Here is a 17276-nt window from a genome sequence, read left to right on the forward strand (position 1 = left end):
GATCCATAATCGCTGCACTGAAAATAGATCTGCTTCTTATTGGTGTAAATTAACAGCAGCTTCATGCTTCACACATATGTTGTGATTATTTTACTCCAGTTGGTTCCAAATGGCCTGGCTGCCACACAACTCGGACTATTTGCCTGCAGGCGCAAAATAACTGCTGCGTCTGATTCTGGTTTTGGTTTTGATCCTGCATGAAGTCACAATCTCCGAATCGGCCAATCAGCAGGGAGCCAGACCTCACCTGTGTGGCCCAAAAAGCGGAGCGCGGATCGGGCTGCAGATCTCTGCGCCTCTGAGCTCTGCTGTGTCTCTTTAAGTACAGCAGGCAGTGCTGTTGGTCCGTGCGGGAGCGCAGGGCGCACGGTGCGGCGCTGCCTCTGCGCAGCGTCAGACAGGCTTCATTCTCATCGGACAGGCGACAGAAAAGACAACTCGACCCACCGCATGAAACGCTATGACAGATGAGAGCAGCGGCTGAAGCGAGGAGGGGCAACTGCGGGGCTCGTGTACAATTGGAGAGACTGTAAAAAAAAGAAGAAGAAAAAAAAAACAAAAGGCCATTAACATTTCTCTGTCCTCCGACTGGAGGCGAGAAGAAGCGGTTTATCTGCGGTGCAGAGGAGCTACAGCAGATTACGGAGCAGGACCGAGAGACTGGGAGACCTAATGAGACTGACCAACTAACCGTAGTTATCCGTGGATGAAAGCCTGCCAATATCTGCTTTCAGGGAGCGTGGTGCTGCTCATGTGTGGCTGAGTTATGGTGGAGATGAAACATTATGTCTGAGCCTCACAGATGACCATCCTCAGCTGAGTTGCGTCCGGAGAACCATCTGCTGGATCCTGACTCCTGTTTGAGGTAAGATGAAGACTTCAGGCACATTCATTATAACTGATGAAAATAGGAAAACATTTTACAGCAGAGGCTCAGAATGTGTCCGATTTGTATTTGGGCTGCAGAAGTCTAGATGATCTCACAGTGGAGCTGCACGAACATGAACACAGTGATTTACACCAAAACCCAGAAACGAGTTTTTCAGAATTTATCTATTATTTTAAGTTCTCACAGGCATATGAAAATTAAAAAGAGGCTCCCACTTGTTGGAAAGACTATTTACAGGCTATATGTTGGAATTAGACTGAGCCTCAAGTCATTCAAATACCTGTGAAACCAGACCTGCTACCCTAATCTGCCTCTTTTGGCTGTATAGATGCTAAAATCAAAGCTGTATTTGAATTTGTTGTCTGCTAGTAGACTAATCCAGGCATCTTAGTGCTTTTCTGTACTATTTCTTGCTCCTCTCTGACAGAGGTTCAGGTGTCTCAGCTCTTAAGTACATCTTCATGTTCACTGGCCAGTAAAATGCATTAGTCTCTAACCAGGTGCACGATTGGCGGCCCACAGACTGAACATCCTCATCACTTTCCCCACAGTGCGAAGATGCTGGAATTTCATTAGAGCTCTTCTGCTAATTTTTCACCGGAGGTGCAAATCAGACTCAGAAAACAGGCAGAGGCTAACCTTTATCCAACATGAGCCAGCATGAACATGAGCTCAGTGTTTGGCAACTATCTTGAGTCATTTTTAGGCAAAAATCCCAAATATTCTCTCATCCCAGCCTTTTAAATCCAGGAATTCTTGAATATCTTTTAGTTTTAGATTGACTAGACAAAGAAAATGTTTGCACATTACATCTCATACAACTGGAATATAATCCTTTTGTTTGATTTTTTGGAAAGAAATGGTACAATACAATATGCATTTTGGCTGCTAATGAGAGTAACTGCTACATTATTAATTCACGGCTGTGCCAGCAAATTACCTCCAAAGTCACTTCAAATGATTTTATTGAAATTATGCAAATAGAGTGGCCTCCATGTCTCTGATGACCTTGTTGTACTGTACATTAGTGTATTGAACCGTCTGCTCATTGGGGTCAGTTGAAGTAAAGAAGAAGAAGATGACCATAGCGGTTGTTAAGATTGATCGCTGTTAAAATCAATTGATGAATGGCCCTAATGATGTGGGCTGTTGCTATTTCAGCACTTGTCATGAACACTAAATTAAAAAAAGCACAGCACACGCAAGCCTCTTGTTATGACACTCGGCTCATCGAGCTGAGCTGATCAATACCATGAACGTCACTGTGGAATAAAAACAAACCCCATACTTCCTCCGAATTATAGTTAAAGCTGCTTGCAGTGAGAGTTTCTGGCACATTTTAATAATAACGTGTTTGCAGGGCAGAAATCCGTGGATGCTCATTTAAAAAATAACATCACATGGATTTTATTGCTGCTAACAGTGGCAGCGCTGTCCCGTGAGCTCAGTCCTCCCCGAGGCAGAAGTGAACAGACGTCAGGGAAATATGCCAGCAGCTGAAATTCATATTTGCCCACTTGTGAAATAGAGGATGCTGTTCCCAGTGCTGCTGCTGCTGCTGCTGCCGACGAGTGAATAATCAGGGTCAAAGTCAGAGCATTTTGTATCACCAGAAGCCACTCTACAGTGAAGCCCTCAGCGCTGCAGCCTACTGTAAAGATTAAAACCTGAAAGTGTAAACAAAAAGCTTTTGTAAATTAGATGTTACATTTCAGAGTTCTTTCACATGCACGCTTCACTGCGGCTGCAGTGGAGAACCTGAAAGTGGCTCAGATATGAAGTCCTTTGTATAGTAACAGGGTGGCCGCCAGTACAGTGAGAAGGCTTTGAATTCCTCCAGAGCTTATTTCTTCATCCTCTTGGCAACCTCTCAGGGACGTGCCATGGATCATATCCAATGGCCGCAAGCTTTGAAGATCGCCAGAGGTACTGACAGGAATTACAGTTTGCATGCTTGTGCTAGCCATTGCAGTGAAATGACAGTGGTGCAGAGCGAGCTGCGCCTAGGCCGGATAGTGCTCTCGTTCCTGATATATCACCATCAAGTAAGGATGTCAAGATCCTCATTAGAGCGCCTACAAAAATAGCTGAGCATTGCTGTCTTCACCAAAGACGTGCTGAAAGTTTCAGACTGTTTATAGTGTCTGATGTTCAAAAGCAGAACTGTAGTTTCACAGTCAGCTGCATCAGAATCTATTTTTATTGATCTGATTTTCAATCACAAAGGCTATACCTCCATTTATGAAGTCTTGCAAGAACTTATTTGCTCTTTCCTTGAAGGAAAAGATGATTTTACAAAGACGGTAATCTTTAAAACTGTGTTACGGTTGGACAGATCCAAAGAGCGGGTCAGGCTCGCTGTATATGCATCTCAGCCAGATTTTCAGCTTATGGTGGGATTATTTTACAACGCCAGACCTTTTCTGTTAGACGTATCCAGATAATGGCTGCTGAGACAGCTGGTAAGGAAACACTACAAGGAGGCCAAGCTGGGAAACCCAAAGCCTAATCTGTCAGTCAAGTCGAGGGATTTTGTTGCGAGACGTGAACTATAGATGTGCATTTGGTTTGACTCAGGCTCACATATAAATGGGAACAAACAGGCTGAAAAAGGAAACCAATAACCTTAAAAAAACATTAGACAACACATCAAAAAATGTATTTTTTCAAGTCCATCTGTCATTTGTTTTCCATTTTGATATGCAGAAAGCAGAGGAAACGTTGTAGACTGCACTCATGCCGCTCACCGGATATAATCTAAAAGCCAATTATATTTTTGAGCTCAGACCTGCTGTTGAGGCTTTTCTCTCAGACAGACACAGGCACCCTGCTGAGGACATGTTTAATCCAACCAAGGCTAATATGAGGAGTGTGTATGTGCCTGTCAGAGCGCAACGTTGCGTGATTGCATGTTGTCTGTTTCCCAACATCCTGATTTGCAAGTGTGAGGCATCTAGTGTGAGAAAAAAGAGCGATTAAGGTAATTATGGAATAACTTTATATCTTCATTAGGTACATGTGCAAGAAAACATCAGATGCTACCTCAGGTCTCTTAGACATTCTGTCTATTTTTAAGATATATTCATGTTTTGTTGTTGCGAGAACCAAGGTTGCAATTTCTTTTTATGTGCAAGTCTATAAAAGAAGACTATTGCACAAAGACTGCTCAAAAAGACTGTCAGCATCTTTAAATTCAGTTCTAGTTTTCTTTAAAGGGCAGCACCTGTCAACAAATGTAACTCATCTTTTACTTCATATGTAAGTTTGCTTTGATTTCTCAACAAATTACTTGAATCTTGAAAGTTTTGCTCCCATAAGACTTTGAGAATTGGTTGTTTTCTTCATATTTTGCTGTAATTATAGAGCTGCATTATAGTTATGTGTAGCAATGTATTTGTTCAGTGTAGACAGTCCCCTCTTTTCCTACGACACCTTGTCCCCAAACTGGGACTCTCAGAACATTTACTGTTGTTCAGGAGGTCAGTCGGACTCTCGACTGTGGCCTCACCTCTGACTCCCCTCAGTGTGGCACAAACTCTGTGTTTGGCCTCAGACTGATGCACGACTGTCTGAATGTCTAACACCAACCTCTCAGGGGAGGCAGGAGGCTTGACATCGCCCATGTGTGAGAGAGAAGGAAGGGAGGACGACAGAGTGTGAAAGCAATTGGGAAAATGAAAAAAGATGAGAATCAGCAGATAAGCGGAAAAAACGAGTGACTATAAAAGACACATTTTCTGCGTCCACGGCTGACCTTGAGACGCTGCCAGTCGGCCAGATTAGCACATCACCAACTATAATTGCTCACCTCGAGCAGCGGACCCCCTTGTTCTTTCTTCAACTTGATCCCTGCTTCACAAAAGGTCTTTGTTGGTGAGAAACTGCTGCTCTCTGTTTTCTGTACCTGCTGCACCAACAGAGGTCCAACTTGGCACCAGTGGAGCCTTTAAATAAGGAAAATTTGGTTGACCAGCTCCACTTTGGGAGCTGGAGGGCTAAATGGTGTGCTTGTGTGTTAGTCTTTGGGAGTGTTTGTGACCCTAAACTGAAACACCATTTACACACTTAAAGGAGTTCCCACATTAGAGTTATTTATACTAAAACTGAGCAAGGTCTGATATCATCACTCCCACAGTGAAGATACCAGACCTAATTTGTTTCAGATGTTGTTAAGGATGTCGGCCGGGAAGCATAATTTGATGAACACGTGAAGGTTCTTTTGAAGCGGTGTTAGGTCGATGAAGCAGATATTACAAATGTGTTCGCGAGCAGCCCTGCGGTGTATCCTCAGTCGATGGGAACATCACTTGTGGAAACACATCCATCCACATCCAGACTGTTCTGTGAAGAATTAGACAGGCTTTTGCGCTAAAGAGGATGTCAGGAGATTTTGATAAGCCCTGTCCTAACAATACAGCGATACAGCAGCAGGAGAGCCGACGTGATAAAGAATCTGAAGGAGCGGAGCCCCTCTGGGTCTGTCAGCCTGTGCAGTCAGTGTCAGCAGCGGCTTCAGATCTGCTTTCAGCGTGCTGGGTCCTAATTGGGCTGTCACACTTGGTGGAGAAATTTGTCAGGTTGCTGTGAAATGAACTAGTTGCCCAAATTCAGATGTGCATTATTCTGTTTCCGTCTCCCGCTGGATGTTCCAGCTTTTACATCCATAAACTACTTTTACGTATTTCCTGTTGGGAATATGCCATTAAAGGGTAAACAGTCGCACATCCTCATGAGTTTTTCAAGTAATTGCATCTACTGGGATTTCATCTGAAACTGTAACCAAACCGTGATATTTATACTCACTAAAGCAGGGGCTTATTATTCTTACACTCTGCCTTACATGTTGTTGTATTAATTTCCAGCAGCAAGCAGGATGAGCGCCTAAGTCGATCCCCTTATCAGCTACTTTTCTGAATCTGGCAGTAAGCGGAGCGCACACATGAGCTCCTGCTAATTTCACCATCTGTCCGGGAAACTGCTCAGATTTGTTGTGATGCTGGGAACTATCACATGCAGTAAATGAGCCACGCCTGGTCAGCCATGAGCCCATCGCCGTGCCGTGTCGACCCTCATCACCTCCGCTCTCTTGGTGACGGTGCAGATGTCTTTCCCAGGTTGCTTAGAGGCAGAATGACTCAGCTCCAGCTCTTAACTCGGCGCCTCGCTGACTCCTGGTTCAACCCTCTCCTCAGTCAACCGGCAAATCAAACACGGTCTGTTAGACTGAGCGCAAAACACAGGCTACATTATTTGCAGTCTTGTGCTCATGACTGTGGTGCTTCTTCAGTAGACGTCTTCATGCAATTGCTCAACAATGTTTCACCATTAAGAAAACACAGAGTGGTTGTTGTGAATCCATGTAAAACATCCTGGAGTTGTTGATTAAGTGGCGAGGTTTGGATCATGCTTTTTCAACCATTAATCCATAACTTTTAGCTGTTTATTTAGACTGCACTGCTCCCTTGTTAAGTAGTTACCCTCAGTTTGCAGCATGTGTTCTTAACCCTGACTCTTGGTGGGAACTGTGTTCTGTGCTGCCATCTTTGCCTGTTGTGGCAGTAAATATACGAAAGATCAGCATCAAACCATTTCGTGATTAACTTATATGTTTGTTTTCTACCTAAACACAAGTATGTGGAAAGATTTATTTGTTCAAATTAGAATTTCTATATTTTACAAAGATATAATCTCCACAATATTTTCACATCCATAGCAGTATCTGTAGAAATTACCAGAATTACTGCTTTAATGTTCAGCCCCCTCTAGAGGGTTTAATAACTTTCTGTTTAGTTTGAACTTTAACCCTCTCCTCAAGTATTTTTATTGCTTGGGCGAACTTATCATTTTAATACATACAACCATACGTTGCAAGTATGCTTTTAAGAAAATAATTGAGCTCCTCACTGTATCTCGCACACACAGTTGTGAGCACACACAGCCCTCCTCTTTCTTTAATTGCTTTAGAGATGTTGTTCCATGTTTGCATCAGAGCAACAGTGAGGCACTACTGTATGTGCTTGTCATATTTTATTCATCTTGGAAGAGGCTGCAGCACTGAGGCGCTCTCCTTCCTGCAAGCCCAAAAGCAAGCAGCTGTCAGAGAGCCTGAATCCCAGATAGTTTGCCCATTTCTACTACACACACACACACACACACACACACACACACACACACACACACACACACACACACACACACACACACACACACACACACACACACACACACACACACACACACACACATGGTCTGGTTCTTATATCCCCGTGGGGACTTACCATTGACTCCCATTCATACCTAACACCTAACCCTTACCCTAACTTTAAACCAGACCAAAACAATGCCTAACCCTAAAACAACTTTTTTGCACTTTTACTTTTTTCAGTAACAACAACATAGCCAAGAAAACACTGTTTCACCCCGTGGGGACCTCATTTTTGGTCCCCACCATGACACGTGTCCCCACCTATATAGCACATAGTCAGGTTCAAGTCCCCACTGGTATAGATAAACACGTACACACACACACACACACACACACACACACACACACACACACACACACACACACACACACACACACACACACACAACACACACACCACACACACACACACACACACACACACAACACACACTACCATTCAAAAGTTTGGGGTCACTCACAAATGTCTTATTTTTATAAATGAAGATAGCACTAAATTAATCAGAAAAACAATCCTTCCTGTATACAAATGCACATTAAGCTTTCAATCAGAAAAGTTTTTTTCTCAGTTTCCAAGCTTCCTTTATCCTTTACATTTTGTTAACTATGTGTTTTTTTTACCACTCTGTTCTTGGAAACGGTAGTTGTACGGTAGACAAGATTAAATTAGACAAGACATATATAGTCTCTATTAGATATAGTCCTTATCATAAATACTCTTTAGCATTCTGTTACTCTATGTGGCTTTTATACAAAAACACGGTTAAACAAGGAAATAATGCTAAGGTATAAAGGAATTAAAGGTATTCTTTACAAAGAATGTATAAATGTAATTGATAAAATCAATAAATAGAATAAAATCCCAGAAAAGAATCTTTTAAATAGGCACAAACATACCTATGACAATCATAGATTTATCTATAATGTAAACTCGCCCAATTGAAGCCCATCATCATAACTTCATTTGATTATTTAAATAGTATGTACTGCAAGATTTGGCTTAAAATTCCACTGAGTCCAATGAGCTTTTGTCCAGACTTAAAACATGTGAATTTAGTAAGTATATCATCACAGTGGTCATTCTTCCAAATAGGAATTCATGATAAGTGGCAAGTTAAGCATTAATGGTCAGTTAAAACATGTTCAGCCATGGTATTGTTGTTTCTTCTAGAGCTGATGGGACCGGCATTGAGCACAATAATGACATCAACAACTTATCAACAACAGCAACAACATCGGAGTAAAAATAGGACACATGAGCAGCGAGGCCTCTAACGATGTTCATGTTTAATTTGGAAAGGATATGTTGAACAGCAGGCCTCTGGTGCTGCTCGACCTTTACAGGCAGATTTGCGTGATGCTGATGAGGCCCATGGTTCGCTACACATTTTGCAAGGCATGCTTACAGAGCACCCTGCTACATGTACACACTTCTTGTTCATCAAATGAATGCATCCAGATCGCTGCACCCAACTCGCTGCCCTGCGTGATTGTGCACACTGAACAGCTCATCAAAAACAGCTAAATAGCTTGTGCACAACACTCAGCGACAGAAGAGCCAACTGCTCTCATGTCATCCTGTCATTCGCTGCTTTAAAAAAAAATAGACAGTATCGGCCTGCGATGAGATTCAGATGCTGTTCTGTGTTATATTTTATGCCTTTTTTACCTACTTCTTTCCTCCAACCTGCCTCCTTTTCTGTCAATTCAGTTTAGTTGTAATTCCAAGACAAAAAAAAAACGCTGATGTCAAATACTTGAGATTCTGCCTGTGGGTCATATGTGTAGGTGGGTGAAAGCAGAAAAAAGAAGCTTCATGTCAAGACTCAAAACATCTGTTTGGCTACATTGCACTCTGCTGGTCTGAGGCTACAGTCTTGTGAAAACACTGAAAATTTAAAAGCATTGTTTCTGCAGTGGATCTCCCCTCATATAACTGTCAGCTGTGACTGCAGTCTGCAGAAGAACATAGCTTACAATGTTCAAAGCCAAACATCACTGAGTGAAAAAGAACAAAGATGCAGTTTGCTTTTGTGCATGTGGATAATAATGTATTAAGTCAGAATAAAATCTTAAAAATACAGTTTTGTTCGAGTTTCTACTGAAAATCTAATGATTTTTATCCTACAGTCTCCAGTTGCATTACATAAATAGGGGTGAGGCACAGTTTCTATCTATTTGCTTCTGCTCCATTCACATTTCAAATGTAAATATTGTTTTTTTTTAACTTTACTAGCTTGCGTGAAAAGCTGTTATTTACTGTAGAATCAGACTTAATGCACAATATATCAACAAATACAATATAATGCTTTTCTACGATTAAACTATGCAACAGAATGTAAAGCAGTTTGAAGCTTAAATGCTGTTTTTACTGACATGTAGCAATTAATAACTTATGATAAATCATACATGTGATCTCTGTGTGTGTATATTATTTAACGTACATTTTCTGTCAACTACTCCGGAGCTTTTATGACCTGAATGAATGAATGAGGGATGTTGCAGCTTCATGGTAATCATCTCAAGCTATTATGTCAGTAATGACTCTCTGCTTTTCATTACCTCCACCAAGGAGATTATGTGACACCCCTTGTTTGTGTGTCCGTCTGTCTGTCTGTCTGACTGTCTGTCTGTCTGTTAGCAAGATAACTCAAAAACGCCAGGGCAGATTCACATGAAATGTTGAGGAGATGTAGACTATGGTAAGAAGAAGAGCTGATTTAATTTTGGTGGCAATCCGGAAAGGATCCTGGATTCTGGATCACTTTGAATTTTTTAGTATGTTTTAGTACAGTGATTCTGAACCATTGGGCCGCGGCCACCAATGGGCCTCTAGCGCCGACTAGTGGGCCGCAAAAAACTTTCAGTTCTGCACATGTGGGCTTGGAGAGGGCCGCAGGACCGCAATACAGCTTCCCACCACTTGGTGGCAGTGAGACGTCAGCGAGTTGTTTACACACCCCAAAAGGAGCGACAGTAGAAGAGGTTAACTCATGCGTCAACTACGAAGGTCTCGGCAGCTTATGGAGAAGTTTATGAAACGAAAAAATGAAGATAAGTGAAGTCAACCTATCATCAAAACAAAATGTGTGCGCAAGTATAACCCGGACTTTATTAAGTTCGGCTTCGTGAATGGAGGTAGCGAGGCAGAGCCGAGGGCGCAGTGTGTGGAGTGTGGGCTTACGCTATCAAACGAAGCACTGAAGCCTTCAAAATTAAGGCGCACCTGGAAACGAAACACGCACAACTAGTTGGAAAGCCGATGGATTTTTTTAAGAGAAAAGAGCTTGGGCTACAGATGCAGAAAAAATCTATCATATCGTTGACTGGCAGTGCTAAGTGTGCTTTAAAAGCCAGCTACCTCGTAGCCAGACGTGTGGCACAGAGTAAGAAGGCGTTCACCATCGCAGAGGAATTGGTTCTGCCTGCCGCTGTGGACATGTGCCGTGAGATGAGGAGGCTGCTGCAAAGAAGCTGATGACTATTCCACTCTCAAACGACACGATGAGTCAACGTATTGCTGACATGGCCTCCGACATACAACATCAGCTTCTGGAGAGAATAAAAACTAGCCCATGTTTCTCTTTGCAGCTAGACGAGTCCACTGATGTAACAAATGCAGCACTGCTATTGTTTTTGTTCGCTATCGCTGGGACAGCAGTTTGCAAGAAGACATGCTCTTTTGTGGAGAGCTACCAACCCGAACTACAGCTGAGGAATGTTTCCGCTGCATGGATAACTACTTCATGGAGAACGGCCTGGACTGGCAGAACTGTGTTGGGGTGTGCAGTGACGGTGCAGCGTCAATGACTGGTAGGCACCGAGGCGTCATCAAGCAGATACTTGAGCGTGCGCCAGAAGCTAAATGGACCCACTGTTTTCTCCACCGTGAAAGCCTTGCAGCAAAAAGGATGTCACCAGTTCCAGGAGGTGATGGGATGTAAGTGTGAAAACTATCAACATCATAAAAAATAATTGCTGTTAATCCAGATGTTTTGCTAAGCTTTGTGAGGGGCCTGGACGCAGATCATGTCCAGCTGCTCTATCACAGTGAAGTGAGATGGCTTCTCAAGAGACTCGTCCTCAAGCGTTTGTTTGAGAGTGAAGAATGAGGTTTTATCTTTCCTCACTGGGAAAAAATCTCCCCTTGCACGTACTTATACAACCACAAGTTCACAGGCTAAACTTGCCTAATCTCTGTGACCATTTTTCACACATGCTATCAACTGGAACATCTCACTTCAAGGGGAAATAGAACATAATTTTTGGTTGCAGGAACCAAAGTGTCAAGCTTTCAGGAGGAAACCTTGTGGTCTAACATACCAGCGAAGAGAGGAATGGGGACAATGTTCCACTTTTGTCTGACATTTTGAAAAACCTCTCCTCAGGGTGAACATCAGTCACGCTACAATCCTTCCAGCACCTCACACAACTGGCAGAGAAATTTGATTAATACTTTCCACAAGATCCCAGAGAGGGACACACGTGGGTTGTGGACCCATTTTCAGTGGATCCCACTTTAAATGATGTTGCCTTACCCTCACATCTGGAATCACAGCTTCTGGAAGTTTCCACTGATAGCACTCTGAAGGGGCAGTGGGACAAACTGGACCTAGGCTCCTTCTGGATTGTTGTTTCAAAGGAGTACCCCGTTCTGGCACTGAGGGCTTTGAAACTCCTTCTCCCATTCACAACTACATACCTGTGTGAATCAGGGTTCTCCATTGTGGCCACAACCAAGACCAAAGCTCGAAACAGACTAAGAACATCATTGGAGGCTACCCGAGAGTGAGCCTTTCCCCTATTCCACCCAGACTGGATCTGATCGTGTCTGAGAGGCAGGCCCAAGTCTGTCATTGAGAGGTGAAGATGAAATGGGAGTTGTAGCATGTTAAACTGGACTGTTGTGACTGTTGTTACTGATCATTTGTCACAGATTTGAAGAGCAACTTCTAGTTCTGCCGTGCAAAAATGAAGACTGCTAAATTGTCAAATTCATCAGCAGGTTACAATATTTAATTTGCACTTTATTTTTTATTTGCAGTTTGTTTATTTAATTTGAAAGTTTTCTTATAATTTATTTATTTTGGTACAACAGAATTTTATTTATCAGAATTTCTCTTCAGTTTTTTAGTCAGTCGAAATCTAAAAGTTTGGCTTGGAGCCATTTGCTGTTTTAGCAATTTGATTTGTTATAATTGCAACAATTGCAATGTTGTATGTGCAGGTTCATACACTTGACTATAAGTAAACGTCTTTGAGATGATTGCAGTGTATAAGATTATTTATTTCACAAGGTTTTAACTTGTTAAACTATAAAACAACTTGATTTAGTTATTGATTACAAATCGAACCAAGACTCAGATGAATTACAATGAAAGTGCTAGTATTTGGATGGGTCCGGGCCACTTTACTCCGGGAAAATTGGGCCCAGAGGTTAAAAAGGTTAAGAACCCTCTTTTAGTATGTGGTCCAAAATATGACAAAAACATCACAGGTTAGTATGTCATCCAACAAATTGGAGCAAGGTGTCCAGATAGCTCAACTGGTTAAGAAGGTGATTCGTAAACAGAACTGTGTCAGAGATGCAGGTTTGATTCAGCTCATGGTCCTTTACTGCATGGGTTTCCTGTTTTCCTCTCTATCCTTGGCGGAGGTCTGCACTCTCTGAGTGCTTTTCTGGTTCTCTTTGAGGAACATGAAAATAACGTTATTTTCACAAAAAAACCATACAGTGACAGTATCAGATAAGTGGAAAATACAAAATGGCTGACTCTTATACTGAATACCTATAGTTAGCTGAGCTTCGTGCTGAGACAGCAGCTTGCAGTTTCAGACCCTCACATTACCTGAAGTGATCTCAGCATGTGGTGCTGTGGACAGAATCGCTCTTCTGCTCCAGACAGTGTCCTCAGTAGCCTCTTTAATCCTCTTTTTTTCCATCTTTGAACGTTGCAAACTTACAGTATTTAGCTCCCAAAGGTACACACAAAGCATAAATGATAAATTGGTTGACAGTGGGGTGAAAGCCACAGTCACAATCAATACAAGTACAGCACGAGCAATTCTTTTATGTGGAGATGAATTCAGCAGCACAGGACTGCACTGTGGTTTTCACAGACGACTAAAGAATAAGGGAAGTGTGATTTTCTCAATACCTATGACTTCAAACACAACCTTCTCCGGTGCTTCTGAAGCTCTCAGTAATGGCCGCTGCCTCAGTAATTCCTCACTGGACCGTCATTCATTTTATTCCCTGGAAAATACAAATAAAACCTTTTCATTTTTTCTCTCACTGTGAGAGGTGAAGGTGAAGAACTGCGGAGCTTCAGAGCTTGTTGCTTGAGGACACTTCAGCAGAGTGGCTGCTCGTTGACACTGGAGCTTGAATGTGCATCCCACAGTGGAGGGTCTGTCTCCACTCCCACCACCGCCAAGCACTCGGCTGCTTCTCTGCTCTTACTCTGCTCAACAGACCAGAAGGAGCTGCGTAATACACAAGGACAGTTGTGTCAACATCTTCGTCTGCACACAGGTTCCCCCAGCAACACAGAGTCCACATGATTAGGAGAGGATACCGCTTTAATTAGCGCAAAATAAAGATGCTTCCTTTGGGCATTTTTAATGGGAACTGCTGTTCAACTTTTGATCTGTTTTGCTGCGGGCCAAAAAAAAACTAATTTGTGCATTAGATTTCTAAAAAAATAATTAACATTTTGGGAAGTTTGCTTCTGTCCAGGATTGGAAATAGAAAGATGGATCTTGTGTTGAGGCTGTCTTAATCGCACCAGTGGCCCCTTATGGTGCAAGAAGATGTAATTACAAGACCTGACAGAACTGCAATTACTAGTGTTAGCAAACAGCTGCTCATCCAGCAAACATGTAGTAACATTAGCATCCATTTGCAGCTGTTTTCTCTCAAGTGTTCACTCTCCTTTTAGCTCTATTTTGGTCCCCACCACCTGCTCATATAGGAAACTTACTTCCCTAATGTGCTGCACCCAGAAACACATGAGACTGAGGATGTAAACCTGAGTTCTTTACACTCTTCATCCACTTTGACCACCTCCAAGTGAATAATAGTACAAGTATTACGTAATGTACACACGTGGACAAAATTGTTGGTACCCCTCAGTTAAAGAAGGAAAAACCCACAATTCTCACTGAAATCACTTGAAACTCACAAAAGTAACAATAAATAAAAATTTATTGAAAATTAAATAATCAAAATCAGCCATCACTTTTGAATTGTTGATTAACATAATTATTTTAAAAAACAAACTAATGAAATAGGGCTGGACAAAAATGATGGTACCCATAACTTAATATTTTGTTGCACAACCTTTTGAGGCAATCACTGCAATTAAATGATTTCTGTATTTGTCAATGAGCGTTCTGCAGCTGTCAACAGGTATTTTGGCCCACTCCTCATGAGCAAACAGCTCCAGTTGTCTCAGGTTTGATGGGTGTCTTCTCCAAATGGCATGTTTCAGCTCCTTCCACATATGTTCAATGGGATTCAGATCTGGGCTCATAGAAGGCCACTTTAGAATAGTCCAACGCTTTTCTCTCAGCCATTCTTGGGTGTTTTTGGCTGTGTGTTTTGGATCGTTGTCCTGTTGGAAGACCCATGACCTGCGACTGAGACCAAGCTTTCTGACACTAGGCAGCACATTTCTCTCCAGAATGCCTTGATAGTCTTCAGATTTCATCGTACCTTGCACACTTTCAAGACACCCTGTGCCAGATGCAGCAAAGCAGCCCCAAAACATTACTGAGCCTCCTCCATGTTTCACCGTAGGGACAGTGTTTTTTTCTTCGTATGCTTGGTTTTTGAGTCTATGAACATAGAGTTGATGTGCCTTACCAAAAAGCTCCAGTTTGGTCTCATCTGTCCAAAGGACATTCTCCCAGAAGCTTTGTGGCTTGTCAACATGCATTTTTGCAAATTCCAGTCTCGCTTTTTTATGAGTTTTTTTCAGCAGTGGTGTCCTCCTTGGTCGTCTCCCATGAAGTCCACTTTGGCTCAAACGACGACGAATGGTGCGATCTGACACTGATGTACCTTGGCCTTGGAGTTCACCTTTAATTTCTTTGGAGGTTGCTCTGGGCTCTTTGGATACAATTCGAACGATCCGTCTCTTCAATTTGTCATCAATTTTCCTCTTGCGGCCACGTCCAGGGAGGTTGGCTACTGTCCCGTGGGTCTTGAACTTCTGAATAATATGAGCCACTGTTGTCACAGGAACTTCAAGCTGTTTAGAGATGGTCTTATAGCCTTTACCTTTAAGATGTTTGTCTATAATTTTTTTTCGGATGTCCTGGGACAATTCTCTCCTTCGCTTTCTGTTGTCCATGTTCAGTGTGGTACACACCTTTTTACCAAACAGCAGGGTGACTACTTGTCTCCCTTTAAATAGGCAGACTGACTGATTATGAGTTTGGAAACACCTGTGATGTCAATTAAATGACACACCTGAGTTAATCATGTCACTCTGGTCAAATAGTTTTCAATCTTTTATAGAGGTACCATCATTTTTGTCCAGGCCTGTTTCATTAGTTTTTTTTTTTTTAAATAATTATGTTAATCAACAATTCAAAAGTAATGGCTGTTTTTGATTATTTAATTTTCAATACATTTTTATTCATTGTTACTTTTGTGAGTTTCAAGTGATTTCAGTGAGAATTGTGGGTTTTTCCTTCTTTAACTGAGGGGTACCAACAATTTTGTCCACGTGTGTATCTCTTTCTAGGGAAGCAGAGAACATAATTTTGGAAGCAATTACACCCCCCATTCACCCCCTCAAACGTAATTAGGAAAAAAAAAATAAACATAATTTATATCAAACAATGGCAGCAGTGTTCTAAAATACAGGGTCCTCTGAAGCTCTCTGCAAACAGTCATTTATTGATATTGTCATATATTTCCGTGATATCACAGATTGGCTTATGTTCTGCAAGCGGTTCAAGCTCACAAACAGTAAACAGAGTCGTATAAATATTAAAAGTCTTCATAGTAAGTGATTCCAAACACAGCTGAGCTCACTCTTTAGTGCTGCTGAGAACCCTCTCTGGGTTTGCTCATTTGCCAACCATGGAAAAAGAAAGTGCCTCGTTCTCAGTTAATAATAACTGTATTCTCTTAGCTGCATATCATTAGTTGCCTGCGCTGCGCTTTTAGATTAACTGCTGAAAATTGTTGAAATTTCCATACATTTCCCCACCAGCCGACATTCCTCCTCCTCCACCTCCTCTTCCTCGTCACCAACTAAACATTTACCGAAACCTTTTTGCAATCCGCCTCTTAAGTCTATTCAAGCAGAGAGCACTGGAATTTTGCAAGCAGAACTGAGCTTGGAGAATTCACTTTTAATTAAACCAGAGAGATCCTCTGTGCTCAGTGAAGGTGTGAGAGGAGAAGGGGGGGGGGGGGGGGGGGGGGGGGGGGGGGGGGGGGAGCTCTTTTCCTCTTTGAAAAAAACCTGCAGATACTCTGTGAGGCCTGAATGAAGAGCTTTGTTAAGGTGGATAGTGGAAGACATCATTTGATCTCCCATTGACAGCGCCTCCCTGCTGCAGAAAATTACTTCTTTTATGAAGCCATCAGAGAGCACCAATTCAAGTGATTGTTTCTCAAATGTCCATCTATGTGGCCAACTGGGATCTGGGCGCGGCAGTAACCCAGGGTGGTCAGACACTCACACAGCAGGAATCTGGGAAATTTCTCTCTGTTGGATGCATCATTTAGTGCCAGGACTGTCTTTTCTGCTCGCATCAGAACGACTTTCAGCAATTCTGTCCCCAAAAATAGCCAAAGACCTCTCTTTTTCCAGTTAATTCTCTTCTCCATTGTTTGGATTTACAGAACAGTTAGAGCTAATCATCCTACAGTTTTTGTCTTTTCGCTCAATGCCTAATTGAACTCTGCTGCTTTGTGTCCACAATCACAATTGAGCTTTTATTCCTCACTTCCATTTCCTTTCAGACTGTCAGTTGCTTATCACTGTATGCTGGTGAAGACGTCACAATGAATCAGTCACTCGATTACAACTCTGCAGCTTAACGCTACTCTGCACCAGTAAAGAAGAGGATTACATTATTTTTAGACCCTTTAATTACCTCTTCTCTTTCAGAGTGCAAGTTCACCACTGAGCTTAATGGACCATTCAGTATTATCAGGAT

At 42.2% G+C, this 17276-nt stretch overlaps 1 protein-coding gene across 1 annotated transcript in view; it reads left to right on the plus strand.

Moving 5' to 3' along the window:
* Positions 1-300: 300 nt before the first annotated feature.
* wscd2 (WSC domain containing 2) overlaps positions 301-17276 on the plus strand; it is a 43357-nt gene continuing 26381 nt past the window's right edge. Inside the window, exon 1 of the mRNA XM_022198795.2 lies at positions 301-865. The gene's annotated coding sequence lies outside the window, so the exon portion shown is untranslated. The remainder of the gene's footprint in view (positions 866-17276) is intronic.

Source organism: Acanthochromis polyacanthus, chromosome 7 (genome assembly GCF_021347895.1).
Source record: "Acanthochromis polyacanthus isolate Apoly-LR-REF ecotype Palm Island chromosome 7, KAUST_Apoly_ChrSc, whole genome shotgun sequence".
NCBI classification, from domain to species: Eukaryota; Metazoa; Chordata; class Actinopteri; family Pomacentridae; genus Acanthochromis; species Acanthochromis polyacanthus.